This window comes from Sciurus vulgaris, assembly GCF_902686455.1.
Source record: "Sciurus vulgaris genome assembly, chromosome: 4".
NCBI classification, from domain to species: domain Eukaryota; kingdom Metazoa; phylum Chordata; class Mammalia; order Rodentia; family Sciuridae; genus Sciurus; species Sciurus vulgaris.
Genome location: NC_136464.1, coordinates 141,355,430 through 141,372,384, shown reverse-complemented (window position 1 = coordinate 141,372,384; position 16,955 = coordinate 141,355,430). Strand labels below are relative to the sequence as shown.

General features: G+C 37.9%; 1 protein-coding gene and 1 long non-coding RNA gene across 18 annotated transcripts in view; one reads left to right on the top strand and one right to left on the bottom strand.

Annotated features, from left to right (window-relative positions):
* LOC306659438 overlaps positions 1-621 on the bottom strand; it is a 49,520-nt gene extending 48,899 nt beyond the window's left edge. The window contains exon 1 of the long non-coding RNA XR_013763292.1: positions 208-621. This is a non-coding gene — a long non-coding RNA (uncharacterized lncRNA). The remainder of the gene's footprint in view (positions 1-207) is intronic.
* The window catches only part of ENOX1 (ecto-NOX disulfide-thiol exchanger 1), a 531,147-nt gene that overhangs the window by 153,622 nt on the left and 360,570 nt on the right, over positions 1-16,955 (top strand). The window lies entirely within an intron of this gene.

The following is a 16,955-nucleotide window of genomic DNA, read 5'->3' as shown; positions in this document are numbered from 1 at the left end:
AAAAATAAATACATAAATGGTTTTGCATTCCAAACACCATGTTTTAGAGAAGTCTTGTTAAACATTTCTCTCAATTTTAACTAACATTTCCTTTGACTTTATAGGTAGCATACCACATCAACTGCAGTTTAGTATTTAAAATGTACAGTGAAAGTAAAACCTGGCTTTGCTGTGCTTCTCCCAATTTGCCCTTTTGCCTTTTGTCACTTGGAGTTACATGAAGAAACTGAGGTGTTCTGACATGCTTGTATCTTCAGTGCATGAACCACACAGGTGGAGAGGAGCACCCCTTGGGAATGGCTCACCTTTCTCAACCCGAGAATAAACCTTAGGACAGTTCTAAAAACACAAGCCTGGGGTTGTGGAGCTCTTATTGTCAGTCCGAGTACAGAAGATGCAATAAAATATTAACTCATTTAACTAATTCTTAGCTTACTCCTACAATGTACCAAACACCATAGGTTCTGTGGAGAAAGCACTGGGCTCAGCCTTTGTGAAGTTTATTTTTGTGTGTGTGTTGTTGGGGAGGACCATATATTCTTAAAAGAAAGCGCTGTGCTGGTAATTTGGCTCCCAGGTAAAACAAAACAAAACAAAAACCAAATTTGTAATGTTTGCTCATCACAGCTGAGTTCAGAATAGCAATGTAAAGTTGGTGAATGAGAGTAGGAAGCAGTCAGCTCTGCGAAACTGGGGAGAGGCAGCTACTTACAAAATAAGTAAATAGGTAACAGGTCTGGTGGTGATAGGTGCTGTGGAGGATGAGGCAGCAGGGAGGGAAGAATGGGGACGTTAGAGGAGGGAAGCTGCCATCAATACAGTGACGGGGTGGGTCCTGCAGACCTGGTAATGCTTGGGTGAGACCAGAGGAAGCGAGCACTCTGGGAACAGATAACAGCAAGTACATAATCTTGAGGAGGAGGGAAGGTGCCAGACAGCAAGGAGCTAGTGAGGCCAGAGAAGAGGAAGGAATGAGGTTTTTTTTTTGTTTTTTTTTTTTTTTTTTTGGGTGGGTTGAACAATACTGCATGCCATGGGGCCAGCTGAGTTCAAGGTAAAGTGAGTCAGACCTGAGATCTTAGTTTTTGTTTTGTGGTCAGGCCTCAAAAGAGGCTTAGGTCACATTCCCATCTCTGTCTCTCATTGGCTATATGTTTTCATTTCTTCTCAATGGCTGGTGAGCTCCATGAGGAGAGGGATGTGCAGTAAATCTTACCCTTGCATTCCTGATATCCTGCACAGTGCCTGCACATAGGCAGAGTCCATGTTTGCTGAGAGGATGTTATCATACCTCTTTTCATACTTTAATATCTATATGATTAAAATCATAATCCCAACTTTACAGGTGGTTATGAAGAATAAGTGAAAAATATGGTGTCTAAAGTGCAATGGACAACCAACATACCGAAAGCATTTCTACACAGAAGCTACAATTATCATCACCCACATCATATGCACTTTAGCACTTTGATAAAATTTTGAACACTCAAAGGATGCTTTTCATAGGAAGAGTAATGGTGGGTTATTTTCATGATTTTCATTAAGACTGTCATCAAGAACCATCTCTTCACTGACTCAGAAAATAGGAAGGACTTCCATGTCTAAAAGCCAGAAAAATCCAAACCAGTTAATTGCATCCCTGCAAATGGAAAGAATTTGTCCTACTTATAGGGTTAAAGTAGGACAGTAGCAGGAGAAACATCCCTGAGGAACTTAACTTTCTACCCATAAATATTACTTGCTATGTTGATTGTTGTTTTAAAATAGTTGAAAATGGAAGGACTGTATAGTGGGAAAAGCAGATGAGCAGAGACAACTGTTTGGGAGACAGTGCACTTCAGCTGTCATGAAGGCCAGAAGCTCCCAGATAGGTCCTTTCTCTCCTGTCCAGATGTTCAGTGTCTATACTAACATGCCCTGAATGGTAGTAGAGCCAGATGTGGATGTATAATGCTACTTATTTATTTTTGTTCCCAACAGTTTAGAAAATCTTTTTAAGGCTCAGAGATTGAGTTTAGCTGGGAGTAAGTGAGAATTTGTTAGTATATCTGTGTTTCTGAAGTTTGTATTTTTGAGCCACATGTAAAAACTCAGTTACCTTTCCAGATGAATGTATTAATTCTACACATTTTGCAAAGTGCATAGAACCAGTTAACAGGAGAGTATCTATCTGGTCTCTGAGACTATAGAGTTTGGAAATTTCTATGGAAGTCCTTCATTTTCTCATATCATGGCTTACATACACATTCAGGCTAATGACTAGTAAATAACAGACTTTAATTTGCAGGTGGCTCCTAACGTCTTTTGCTTTAAGAAAGGACTTTGCCCTGATAATACCTTTTCTAGTGAGTAAAACTGTATATACATCTTTTTACAAGAACATTTGATTTTCTTGTGTTTTATACAATAATTTTAATATTAGCCAATTTTTCCTGTGAAAATACCTCTTATGAAGATAAAGAGCATAATCTTTCCTTGCCCTTGACCTTATGACCTTGTGGAAGAATGTTGACAGAGGCTGTGATGCATGCTACAAGAGCAGTGAACTCTTCTTGAGAAGGATACATTTAATGTCTAATTAATGTATATGAAGAACAATGAACATAAGTCTGGCACAAAAGAAATAAAATATTTATTACAGCTGTGGTTTTTATTTTGCCTGGAGACTACAGGGTGGAAAAACAAAAACAAAAACAAAAACCCAACCAGAATCAGTTGTTTGTTTTTTTAAATAAGACCAGAGAGTCAGATAAAATTCTGTATTTCTAAGGCCTTGGCCTCTCCTAGGTCCTACTCTCCCTTTTCACTCCAAAGCCACATAAAATCTAGGCACTGAGTTCCTTTCTGACCTAGGAGGCTCCTTGTCTTTCCCCAGCTGTGTGTCCAACCCCATGGAGGCTTGTGAGACCCAGGCAGCTGCCCTTCACTCTGCCCACCTCATGCTGAACTACCTGGCTGTTTACCTCTGACAGCCTTCACAGTGTCTGAAGGTTCCTAGTGACTCCTGTCTCCAAGGGAAGCATCTCTTAAGTAAGTCTTGTGTAACCTCCCTTTGGACCTATGCAGAGTTCAACCCAGTGAACTCTCTTGAGCAAAATTTGACCTTTTAAAGTAAGGTCATTTAACAGAACTTTCTGTAGTGGACTTTCTGTTCAATATGGTGTACAAATCTAAGTAGCCACATGTAACCACACATAGCTACTTAGATTTAAGTGAATGAAAATGCAATAAAATCCATTATGTTAAGTTAAATAAACCAGGTACAAAAGGGTAAATACTTCATGATTTCACTTACATGTGCAATCTAGAGAAGTGGATCTCATAGAAGTTCAGAGTAGAATAGTGACCAGAGCGGGAGGGGAGAGGTGGTGGGGAAGGGTTGTCCAGTGAGTACAATGTTACAGTTAGATAGGTGGGATATGGTCTGGTGTTCTTTTACACATATGGGTGACTATCATTCAGCATAATATCCATTTCAAAATAGCTAGAAGAGAGGATTTTGAATGTCCCCACCACAAAGAAATAATAAATGTTTAAGTGATGGCTATATAAATTACCTTGATTTGATCATCACACTGTATACCCATGTGTCAAAATATCACATCACACCCCATAAAGATGTATAATTTTTATGTAATTAGAAATAGAACTTAAAAATGGAATAAAAGATTCAGCCATAAGTGATGAGTGGAGACAGGGTCCCACTGTGCAGCTTCAGGGTAATCTCAGATCTGGTGACAGCAGGCCAGTTCTAGTGCCCCAGCATGCCCAGATCAGCTGATCTTGGACTTGGCATGAAAGCCACGGCAGACTCAAAACCATAGCAACTGGAGGTTGTCAGTCAACTGTGCTTCTTGCAGTGGCTTCTCCTGGTGGGAGACCAAAGCCAGCACCTCCCTGTCCACCACATACATGCACTGTCTCCTAGTAAATATTGTGAATGTGGGATTTGGAGTCAGGCCTGGGTTTGACATTGACTCTGCTAGTATTTTGCCTAGACCAGAGGCAGTTGGGTTAGTTTTCTTAACCTCTTTTCTTTCACTTATAAAATGGAGATAGTGCTGCCTCCCCAGGATTGTCATGAAAATTCAGTGAGATCATAAATGGAGGGCAACACAGGGCCTGACATATCCTAACCACCTACTGTGTAAGCTGATGATTAGATGCTGTGGGTACTGTGTCAGTTCCAGCCCCCTCTTCCTACAACTTAAACAAAATGCTAATTAGCCTTTTGAACTAGAGTACTAAATAAACAAAAGAATAATCCAGGAATTGTTGCTGCCTAATTTTCAAACACATTGTTTTTTTAAAAAAATGTGACTCTCCTTATATGAAGATGCTATTTTTGAGAGATTGCATGTGTGTGTATATATACAGACTAATCTTTATTCACACTTACACCAAGCAAGCACTGTCTAACTAACAATGTATATGAAAAGATGTACTTGACCTCAGTTTGTAGATCCAAGCCAGTTGCTATTTTCATCATTGACATTCACACTTGCTGACAATCTAAATCCTCTATTCAAAGAATTGCTCCACATTCCTGGATTTTGCATTCCAGATTGCAGAGGGAGCAGAAATATTTGTGGGGGCATATCTGTGTATCTTGGAAGAATTTCTTCTGCCTTCTTTCCTTGCAATTCCAGACTCTTCCCTGACCCATGCATGATGAGCTTGGTGTTGGTGGGCTCAGTAAGAGAAATTCCCTCAGGTGGGGCGCACCCCTCTAACCAAACTCTGGTAGGAGTCAACTGGCTGACCTTCCCATTTTAGCATGCTTTTCAACTCCATTGCTCAGTAACTTCTGTGTAAAACAGGTTATAGATTTGACAATAGGAGGAGAAGGAGAAGTTTGACACTAATATTTACTGAGCCTTCTCACTAGGGATTGAATTTTTAAATACTCCAGTACCTTCCCTGATGAATTGGTTCAAAAAAGAACAGGTGTGTGGCTGGGGGGCAATAAAACTATGAATCCAAATCTGGTCTTTGGGGTCAAGAGGCCCTTTTTGGCTGTCCCCATTCTTTCTGATTCTTGCTTTCTGACTCCTGTTCTCCATAGCTCCCCTTTCATTCCCTTACCTTCCAGGTGAACTTGGAAGGACTTTTTGTTTGTTTGTTTTAGGGGTTCCACTGCAGACATAGTAACCAAGAAAGCCAATTTGGGCAAGTTGCAGCTGCCTCAAAGACTTAGAAGGACCAGACAAACCTGACCAAGTACTATAGTGTCTCTCAGACCCACACCATCTGCTCAAACTCACCCTCAAACAATTTTATTTCTGATCCCAATTTCATCAATGGATAAAGATACAGACTCATAATCTTCACTTTGGTCCTTCTCCCTGGGAGTACGTAGGCTAGAGGATGCCTTTTTGGTAAAACAGTAGGATCTCTTGGTTACTAGCGGAACAGGATATTAGTGCAACCTAGGGGAAACAGAGGAGGAAGCCAAACCAGAATGCAGTTTTTATCAGACCCTAGATCATTGTTCTCCTCTGCAGGTCTTGGTATTGACATTTATTCTGTTAATATATGAAACATTAGCCAAACATTGCTGCCAAACAACTATTAAGATAGTTACTGATATTTTTTAAAAGCTTTGAAGATGTATATTACCAAGTAAAACTTCAACAGTTTCCAAAAGTCTCTTTGAATGGGTATCTGCCAAAGAAATAATGATAAAGTAACTTCTACTTGAGGTAGATTTTTAGTTTGTTAAAGAATTGTTGATTGCATCAGATCCAAATTTAACTGTAGGAGAGTTTGTGATAAGCATTAATTCAGGGGCCTTCCTCTGCAGAGAAGGGATAGCAACCTGATAAATAGCAATGCATTACATCAAATTGGTTTAGGTGGGCCATATAGGCTGTCTTTAGAAAAACATTGATTCCTGCTTCCTTCTTTTCTACCTTCCTTCCATAATATATTTCATTAAGATTGCATTTTCAGTGTAGAGAAATGTATAGCTATAATCTTTGCATAGCAATGCAAAAACATTGAAAAACCAACCAAACTAATTTTGAGAAATGAATTTAAATCATATACTAATAGATATTGATATTCTGTTATTGACAAGAATAAATCATGCTGTTAGTCTCAGTGGCCTAGTCTTTACCCTTATTTTTTTTTTCTGGAGTTTTATTTCCATTCTGTGGTTAATTTGTTTTTACCTAAAAATTGCAATGATAGTATTTTAAATCATCTATGATTAAAATCACATGAATATTTTCTTACATTACTTATTCACAGTTTTTTGCCTGTCCCAAATGCTTTAGATTTTTAAATTACTGCAATATGCACTAATAAGAATATTTCAGTAGCATTGATTAAGTGACAGAGTTATGCAAGTCTTAAACCTACAATCACATTTAAACTGTAACATGTATACATTGTCAGATCCCTTTCACATTTTCAATTGAAATATGTTCAGATGAGGTAAGTGATAAGTGATGAGGAACTTCCTGACCATACACCATGCAAAATATATACAGATAATTATGACAATTAGGAGCAAGTAGTTGTCTAGAAGTGTCCCTACCAAGCCTTTTAAAGTGGTCTAGAGGTTATTCTCTAGTTTCCTCCATTGGTGTGGGGACAGACGTGAGGAGGTGATACCTGGTGTGGTGGTGATGTCTGGGAGGCTTCAAAGCCAAAGCTGACTTTGTGACTTTGGAAGTGCCACAGAAGAGTTACCTAGAAATTGTAATAGGAAAAGTCCTGATTCTCACATAATCCATTGGCAGCTTTCATGGACGACTGTAAGAAGTGCCTTTCAGACAAAAAAGACACAGATGAGAGGGAGCCAGACAAACGTGGCCAAGTACCCAGTCTTGCTGAGTGTTGCTGCTTACTCCCAAGGCCATTGCTCTCTTCAGAATTTTAATACTTTTAATTAAATATTTCATGCATATATAAGGAAGTACCTAACATGTATTTGCATTAAGACCAATAGAACAAACACCTGAGTACGTGCCACCTAGCTGAAGAAGTAGGCCATCACCTAATTTACACTTGTACGTAGTCTTCTCCAGTCTGTCCCTTCTCTTATCTCTCCCCCACTGACTGTGAGAATGATGAAAAACCTGTATTGAGGATGCCATTTTCTCCAGAATAGGCTTGCCTGTGCTTCTGTGGGCATCAGGGAGTGCTGTCAAGGATGATTAGGACGACTTTGATTTAATAATTTGGCCTGGGTTTTTTTCTAACAGCCCAAGTAGTACAAATTTGAACTCCATACTAAATGAGAGCTGGTTATCGGTGGTAGAGTCAAAGGGGGGACTATTATTATCTTCCCTACTATTAATTTTTATACCAAGACCCAGCAAGGACAGGTAGGATTACTGTTTGTTTCCTTTGCAATAGGCTGTTGGTGTCTAGTGCTCACTTTCTGCGAGTGTGAGGTTTGTAGGTTCCATCTTTCGTGAGCTTCCCTTGTTTTCTGGAAAGCTTATGAATGTGTACACATGTAAGTAACTTGTTATTCGTGCAGTGTGTAGGTGTTTGTGATGGAACAGCTTTCCTGAATATTTAGACCATCAGTGATTGGAAGTTCAAATCTAACCCAGGGCTCCTTGCTATTAAAATACAACTTGTTCCTCACCCCACCTCTGGCAGGTGCATTATAGTTAAGAGACATGGAGACATTACAGATTACACTTGGACAGGAACATATCCAAATTTGTTCCATTGGTTTTCAATTTTGTTTTCTGGAGCTGTGGCTGGGCTTATAGAATGGAGGGTTGGGGAGGCTCCCTGCATCTTCAGCATCTGCATCACCAGAGCAGCCCTGTTTCCATCATTTATTTATGGAGGTTCTGAGCAAAATGTCACCTTTAAGAACAAGAACTTGAAATTGGTACTGTAATCTCATGGACTAAGGAGGAGACTGAGACTTAGAAGCTACTTCTCTAGAGGTATGGGAAATGGGGCTCAAGCAGAACTTTTAGCTTCAAATTCCAGCCTGATTTTCCTGACTCTGGGGTGCCAGACTCTATGCTACAGATTGTACTGATCCACATTACAAGATTGTATTTTCATATTATTTTTCATTCTTTAAGGATTGTTATGGATTTCTCAGTTTTGATCACAATAGAGCAAAGAAGGCAGAGTGTGAGCCTTAGTGTAATTATTTATCAGCTAAGGAAAAGGAGGTCTAGAGGGATAATATGACATTTTTGATCTGATAGTGAGTGATACTGTGAACCAGAAGTTTTTCACTTCAAAATCACTCATTTATATTTAATAAGATAATATTGAAATTATTTTTAAACTATGTCAACAATTTAAAAATATTTGTATGCTTTAATCTTACTGGGTCAGTATAAGAAAGTGCAATTAATTTTCATGAATTAATGGAAATATAATCTGTATTCGGCTTTTCTTCCCCAAGAGCAAGAGATGAATTTTTTTGTACATTTTGTCCATTTCTCATCAGAATCATAATTTGGGTCTCTTATTTCCATTACTTGGTCAGAAAGGCAGATAACTTAAAAAGCACTCTGCCTTTATTATGTCTTTCTCATTTTAGTATTTTTCAAATGTAAATAAATAAAGAGGTTAGTGGAATCTGTGGATAACCCCTAAAATTATTTTCACATGGTCTAAGTTGTTATTTCTGGTGTTTATTGCTTCTAAAAGCAAGTTTTATAAACTGATAGGTGAAGAATAAGTGTGTTTATTTTTTGCCTTGAATTAAATTATTATTCGCCCACATAAATATGTAACGTTTAAAAATAAAACTGATAGAGAATTTTGTGAAGCTGATTTGACTCTAATGGTTCTAATTATAGATTGGAACATCAAGTCAAGATGAGTTGTACTGTCAGTACATGAGACAGCTCTTTGCCAAAAGCATGAGGTTTTTATTATTCTAGGAAAAAAAAAATACTGAGAGACTGTTCTAGCCATCACAAAGAGTGGAATTGACATGTAAGTATTCTGCAGGTAAAAAGCCATTCTCACCTGTCATTCGGGGATGAGTCAGCAGTATAGGGCTGTTATCAAACAGACTAACAGGATCTGGGATTGCACTAACCAGACCATGGCACACAGAAATAAAAAGAAGCTACTCACTGTGTTCAACATGGGCAAGACCCATATGAAAGTCTAATTTTCAGCTCCATATTTTATATACAATATTAGGAAATTGGAGATGAGCCAGGGAAAAGAAATGAGAATAATTTGAGAGCATAAAAAATTATCTATGCTGAGAACTGAAAGAAAGTGGAGTTCTTTATAACCAAGAGTGGAAAACGATGGGGTGGTGTAAAAGTTGCTTTGAGTGGGTCACCAAATATAAAGGGAATGAGACTGATAAGTGCTTTTTTATTTTTTCCCCTTAATCTATCTTTTCTTTTTCTTTCTTCTTTTTTTTGTACTAGGGATTGAACCCAGGGGCACTTAACCACTGAGCCACATCCTCAGCCCCTTTTTGAAAATATTTTATTTAGAGAGAAGGTCTTACTGAGTTTCTTAGTGCCTCTCTAAGTTGTTGATGCTGGCTTTGAACTTGCGATCCTCCTGCCTCAACCTCCCAAGCCACTGGGATTACAGGCGTGTACCACCATGCCTGACCCTAAATCTATCTTTTAAGGTGGAATTTTTAGCACTAGAGAAAAAGATCATGATACCATGACTGGCTATTCTTGTATTACTTCTGAAATCTAGTACTTGCTCATTGAATATACAGGGGAAAAGGGCAGAGTGTCAAACTATGAAAGAACTTTGCTTCAGGGGTAAGAAGTGAAATTGCTATTCTGCTGTCTACAGTGAGCCATTGGTTTTGAGACATTATCCAGTTTGTATTGCATTAAGAAATTCTGGGGCATTTGGAGAATGACCTTGCCTAAGTTGAGACTGGAGGAAGCAGTTGTCTGAGAAAATGCAGGGAGACTTACAAGGAGTCACAGGACCAAGATTTGTCTCAGGGAGTACCCAGGAAGGAACATAAAGAATTTAGAAGGCAGAATCAATAAGTCTTGATGGGGGCATTGAGAAAAATTAAAAGTGATCAATGAATAAGAATGCTTTGAAGTGGTACCACAAACCAAGAAGAAAATTGGTTGGTCTATTAATTTCCTATTATTGCTGTAACAAAATACCACAAATTTAATGACTTAAAACAATAAAAATTTGTTATCTTATAATTCTGGAAGCCAGAAGTCTGAGATTGGTTTCTATGAGATTGGTTTCCTTGTCTCTTCCAGCTCTTGAGGCTATTCTTTGCTTCATGGAACCCCTTCTGTCTTCTAAACTAGCAATGATCAGTCAAGTCTCCCATCCATCAAATCACACTCACACTGACTTTCCTGCCTCTCTCAAAAGGCCCCTCTTGATTAAACGAGCCCACCCAGATGATCCAATACCATCTCCTGTCTCAAGATTCTTAACCTAATCACATTTGCAAAAATTTCCTTTGTATTCTAAGGTAACATATCCAAAGGTTCTGGAGCTTAGGATAATGGACATCTTTTGTGTGTGTGAGGGGGTGGCAGATCTTTATTCAGCCTACCACAGTTGAGATGGGGAAAGTGGGCCCAGTTAATGTATGTGATCATGCTGAAAAACTTTTGACAAGTTGGCTCTCTGATTCCTGTCTGGAAATATTTTGATGACAGAAGACTTTGACTGTAGTTAGGTTGTTGATGAAGCCAAAGAGAAATGGGTCAATAGGGGAGCAGAAAATAAAAAGTGACTACTAGGGCTGGGATTGTGGCTCAGTGGTAGAGCGCTTGCCTAGCATGTGTGAGGCATTGAGTTCAATTCTCAACACCAAATATAAATAAATGAATAAAGGTCTATCAACATCTAAAAATGAATTTTTTTTAAAAAAGTAACTACTAGTTTTTCTTACCAGCAAAGTGCTAGGTATTTCATTGGTTCACCTGGTCTTAAAGGGTTAACTCTTGTATTCTGAATGAACCATAAGTGTGTCATTTCATTAGATTTCTTTGCTTTTGAAATTAAACCCAGAACAACAGATTTATGTTGGAAGTTTGGTTCCCAAGAACTGTATCAGTGATGGTTGGAATATGGCTTTTTTGTACTGTTCTGATCTCATGTCTGTATCTCATGGCAAGTTCTGTAATCTCTCCTCTGTTAATCATCTGTTCTTCACAAAGCTAAAGATACAGTTCTGATGGGACTCTTGACCCTGCTGCCCATAACAAATTATATGTACATTTTTGAAATTCAATATTATGACTCTCTCACAAGCTTATATTTTCAGTGAAAGTTTAGAGCACAGGTGAATACGGAAAGTGAAAAATGCGAGGAGGATGAGTGTGTTAAGGTGTGTGCGTGTGAAGTCCTTCCTTCCCAAATAGCAGTCTAACACAGCCAGCAGTTTCATCCTGACTCCTTCACTCACCCCACTTCCGTGCCTGGAATTGATGGTAGTGGCTGCTTTTTGGCTTCGGCAGTAGCTGTTGCTGTCAGCTACTCACTGGCTGAGAATAATTAGAGTTTCTCAGTCTGGAGCTTGAGCTTGCCTCATGCTGCCTTGAGTCTGGCTGTGGGATGCTAGTGGGCTGGCATGGCTGCCGCCCTGCTGATTTTCAGATTCTACCTTTTCATTCTGCGCACGTGCAGTAACATTTTAAGGAAAACCACTACTCACAAGTCTTCAGTAAGCTTTTGCTCTTTCCAGTCTGAATTTTTGTGTGTTCATGCAGCAAAGTGTGTAAGGATTAAGGCTTGGGTGATTGGAATACATAAGACATAGCCCTTACTCTCAAGAAAAGTAACTAGTGCAATAGGAGAGGCAGAACCTTTATGCAAATATATACAATAACAGAGTTATGTGTAAAAGTGCTAGAGAGAGAGAGAGAGAGAGAGATGATTGTTCGGCAGGAAAGAGGTTCCTGATGGTAGAGACTAAATCCAGAATTTTTTTGTTCTTGTGAGTTAATATTTAAATTAGGTTTTCGTGAGCAGAGAGGACATTTAGAATTGGGAAGAAGTTTAGGCAGATGGCATTCTGAACACAGATCCAAAATCAGCAAAAGATAGGAAACAGTGTAAAATAGTGAATGACATTGTTTTGCCTCTGTTGGAGCAGCGGGAGTAATTGGGAAAGGAATTATTTAACCCTATATTACAGATATTTGCATTTTAAAGCCTCTGTGTAGTACTATATAAGGCTTTGAGTGCCCATTGTGAGGAATTTGGTGTTCATAGATTTATTTCTAAATTGTTTATTTTTTTTCCTTTTTACATTCCTGAATGAACTAAATTTCCTCTAGTCATGGTGTATTATTTGAATTACTTTTGGATTCTGTTTGTCAATATTTAATATTTAGTTTCACATTTTAGCATTGCTATTCCTAAGTGAATTTGCTCTTTTTTTTTTTTTAAAGTGTAGTCTGTCCGGTTTGTGGGTATCAATGTTACTACTACTTTGCAAAAAGAACTTGGCGACTGTCCTAGTCTTATTTCCCTTACGCTGGAAGAGTTTAATGGTATGAGAATTATCTGTTATTTTAAAGGTTTAACAAGTTATGCAGAACCATTTTGGACTTGTATGTGTCCAGGTATGAGGATAACTCTCATAATTCCCTTTATTTGTGTGGTAATTGTTCCGATAGATTTTTCTCTCTACTGGAAGTATTTTGCATACCATAATTTTAGAAAATTATCTCTTTCATTCAAGTTTTGATACTTTTGCATCAAGATGAAAAAATAAGTCTGTTGTGATTTTTAAAATTTCTTCTATTATGGCATTATTCATTTCTTATTTTATGTAATTGTATTAATCTTCCTGATTCAGCTGTTAAGTATTCCCTTAGTAAGCTGCTTAAGTACTGGATTGTCAATTTATTTATTCTCTGTGTTTCTTCCACTTAATTTTTACTTATGCATACTAATTCCTTTTTCTGCTTTCTATAGTTTTTGTTTCTTTTAATTGCCTAAGTTGGATGCTTGCTTTATATTCTATTGTTCCATGTTGGTTAACAAATGAAGTCTATCAATTTACCTTTCAGCATGACTTTAGCTAGTCATAGATTTTTAAATATACTTGTTTTCTAGGTATTATTAATTTTTTCTTCTTTGACCCCAAAATTATGAGGGAACTTTAAAATTTTCAGAAGGTAGGAATACTGTTTTTTCTGTTTTTGTTAGTAATTGACAGTTTTATTGCATTGTGATATGAATGATATTTTGTGTATTTTCTTATTTTGGGGAATTTACTCCTGTTTTATTTATGGCATAACACATTTTCAAATATTGTGACCATCTGTTGGCTACTAATAAAGAAAGTATTTTCTATTTCCAGGTGCAGATTTTGTGTGTATGTCTAGATAGACATACATGCATCTCTACTCCTCTTACACATACATGCACACACAAGACATGATCTGCCATTTTAATTACATTATTTAGATATTTTGTACCATTACTTTTTTTCTCCATTGATTTTTTTGTGAATAGAAAGAGATAGATCATTTCTTTCTCTTAATTGGTTTCTGTATTCTCTCCCAAGTTCCCAAGGACATTTCAGGGGAGAAGGTTCTTCATTCTGTATGCTGCCACGTGCACTGTGGAAGATTTAGCATCCCTGCCTTCTACACAGTAAAAGCCAGTGGAGTTCTCCAGTTTTTTTTGACAATCACAAACACCCATACCAGTGTCTTAGAAACCATGTCATTTATAACTGAGAACCACTGATATTTGGAAAATATGTGCTTTAAGTGTTTTTTCTCTCATTCACATTCTGTCTGTATATTCTCTGTGTGTGTATTCTAAAATTAAAAATTGTCTTTAATTGTGAATGAAAAAGTGATTTTTTTTTTCCACCTCTGGTAATGGAACAAAACCAATGAAATACTGATGCCAGAAGGAACAGTTAACAATCATGGAGAGCTAAAATTGTTTAACTCGGGTCCCCCCATCTTCTTTTATGCCCCATGTTCAGGTCCAAGAGACTATAAGGGATACAGATAAGCTAACTCTACCAGAAGCCTTAAAATAAATACATATCTCATATTTCAACACAGAGTCCTAACTTTTATTACCACCTGCTGCAATTAATCTCTCAAAGGGCAAGCTATATTAAATTGACAAGTTCTTGAATGTAAATACAGCTTACTAAATAGCATATATACATGTAAATTTAAGACTTTGTAAGGTTCTAAAATAAACACTTAAAAACTCAAGTTTCTGTACATATAGCAGGAAAACAAATGGAAATATGTTGAAAGAGAGTAGAACCTTAATTGTAAAAATAAACTTTGAAGTTCTTTGAACTCAAAATGAGCTTACTAAAATTGAGTGCAAATACGGCAGAAGAAATATAACAATTTTGAAGCAACTTTTGGCTAGCTCATCAGAATTTGAAAGAATCCCCCCAGATGTATGTATAGGATTTGAAACAGCTTAACTGAGGCTAACACATACTGACATCAAAGTCTTTTGTGGGGTGGTTGAAAATGACTTTCCCTGCTATAGAAAGGAGAATAAGCGTGTATTTTTAGGTATTCACCTGAGCATACAAGAACTGTTCTTAGTGCAGCTATTCTGGTCAGCAGTTGAAAACACCTCACAGAGAAGCTGCTCCTAATCTACCACTGGTGAGAATTAAGTCGTACTATGTCTGTGAATACTGCATGACATTATTTGTTGGTGATAAAAGGGTTCATTATTGTTTAGAAAAAAAGAAATACTGAAGGTCAACTGACCAAGCGTATTGCTGGTTTTTTGAGAATTAGAATGTGATAGATTTTATTAACATAAAAATGAACATAGGGTGACGTTTAATTGATATTTTCAGGTAAAGCAGGTGAAATGGAATTTTTGTATATCTCAAGGACCTGAGTGCTCCAGGTTATGTCCTTAGACTGTAGACTTAGAAGCCCGCTGACTCATTTTCTCAGTTTAAACCTGGACTTTGTTTTCTCAGGTGTCCTTTCCTTCTGAAGAGGCAGGATCACTAGCTGCTTACACCTAGGTGCACCCCTGCACAGAGCCCTCATGGCCCTACCCCTGTGCTCCTTGCTGGGCACATTTGTGGTCATTTTGAAGAGCACCTTGAACTCCTCTCTACTCTAGGACTTCTTTGGGTGAGGTTAACTTGTTCCCAGTTTCTTCTAAGTAGGGCTTTTTTGAATTTGCATAAATTTAAATTTTTATTTTCTAATTAAGAACTATAGCAGTTTATTTTAGATTTTTTTTTAAAGATTATTTGAAGATCTCAATTTCTTAGCAGTTTCTGCCCTTCTTGCTTTTTCTTGCTTCTCTTTATCATAAGCCACCTCAGCAAGCATAAGCTCTTTATGTTTTTGGCTCCATGAACACCTGTTTCATGTTCCATGTTCATCTACTCCTGATTCCTTGTGATCTCATTGGAGATCAGGAGCACAGGCAGCAGTGGTAAGAGGTCAACAGGAAGATCCTCTGCATAGAGAAGACACTGGCTCTATTGTGAAAGTAGTACAAATACATCTGCTGGGTATTGGATGCTGTAATAACCTTTGTTTTTGGACCTGGGAGTTGTAGTGTGTAGTTCTTAGCCTCAGTTTACAGTATTAGTATGATCTTAGGATCTTAGAGTTGGAAACTTAGGAAGGGCAATGTTGAATGTTATCTAATGTGAATGACTTATCAGTACATGAATCCTCTTTCCCATATCTCCAGCAAAGTAGAAAATTAAGTCTCTGAGCACCCTTGGGTACACATAACTTACTCCTAAAACCAACTGTTCCTTTTTGAGGGCAGAAAATCTTACATTTTATTAAGCCACCAATCTTCCTCCATGACTTCAACCTATTATGGAATTTGCATTTAATGAGTTTTTAGTAGGTCCTCGACATTATTCTGTACTCTTTTAGTCTTTAAGTAAATGTTCGTGATTTGATTTTAGAGATAAGGAACTATGTTAGTCAGCTTTGCATCACTATGACCAAAATACCTGACAAGAGCAACTCAGAGGAGGAAGGATTTATTTTGGTTATTTCAAAGGATTCAGTCCATAGCCAGCTGGCTCCAAGGTAGAAACATTATGGAGAAAGGGCATGGTGGGAGAAAGCTGCTTAATTCATGGCAATCAAGAATCAGAGAGAGGGAGGGGGGAGGGAGAGAGGGAGAGAAGGAGGGAAGGAAGGAGGGAAGAAGGGAGGGAGGGAGAGAGAGAGAGGAAGGGAAGGAGGGAGGGAGACAGAGAGCGAGAGAGAGTGCACAAAAGACAGGAAGAACATAGGGACACACTTAGTACCCAAGGTCATGACCAGTGACCTACTTTCTCCAGCCACACCCTCCCTGCCTACAGTTACCACCCAAGAGTCCATTCAAATTATTATCCATTAAATGAATTAATCCACTGATGAGATTATAGCCCTAACAAATCAATCATTTCCTTAAGGCCCTACCTCTGAACTTTGCCACATTGGGGACTAGGCTTTCAAAGCATGGGGATTTAGGGGGAAAGTCCAGATCCAAATCATAACAGGAATCAAGTCATAGAATGGTTAAGTAGCTCTGCCAAGGCTGCATAACTACAAGAAAACAAGGAATTAGAATTTCTACTCAGGTAATAGGATTACTGGACCCATGTTCTTAATTAACACTAGAATACCCATTACATCTAGTAAGACATCTGGAAGCAATATGAAACAAACAAATTTTCAAGTCATATAATCCTGTAAACCATTGCTGGAGGAGATAGGAGATGGGATAAAGTTAGACAATAGTACTTCAATATCTTATCATTAATTTCAACAAAGGTACCTACTAAGGGTTTGGCACTCTTACAGAGGTAGCAGTTTAAGCAGTGAACAAGACATACCAGGTGTGCTTAATGGAGCTTACATCCTTGAGGGAGGAGGCAGACAGAAAAACACAGATAATGAGGAAGAAAACAGATATTATCATCAGGAGTTGCTAATGCGAGGTGATTTGATTATATCTCTTAAATGATGCTTCTTTTGATAATAAGACCTTTTCTTAGTAATATTTGAACT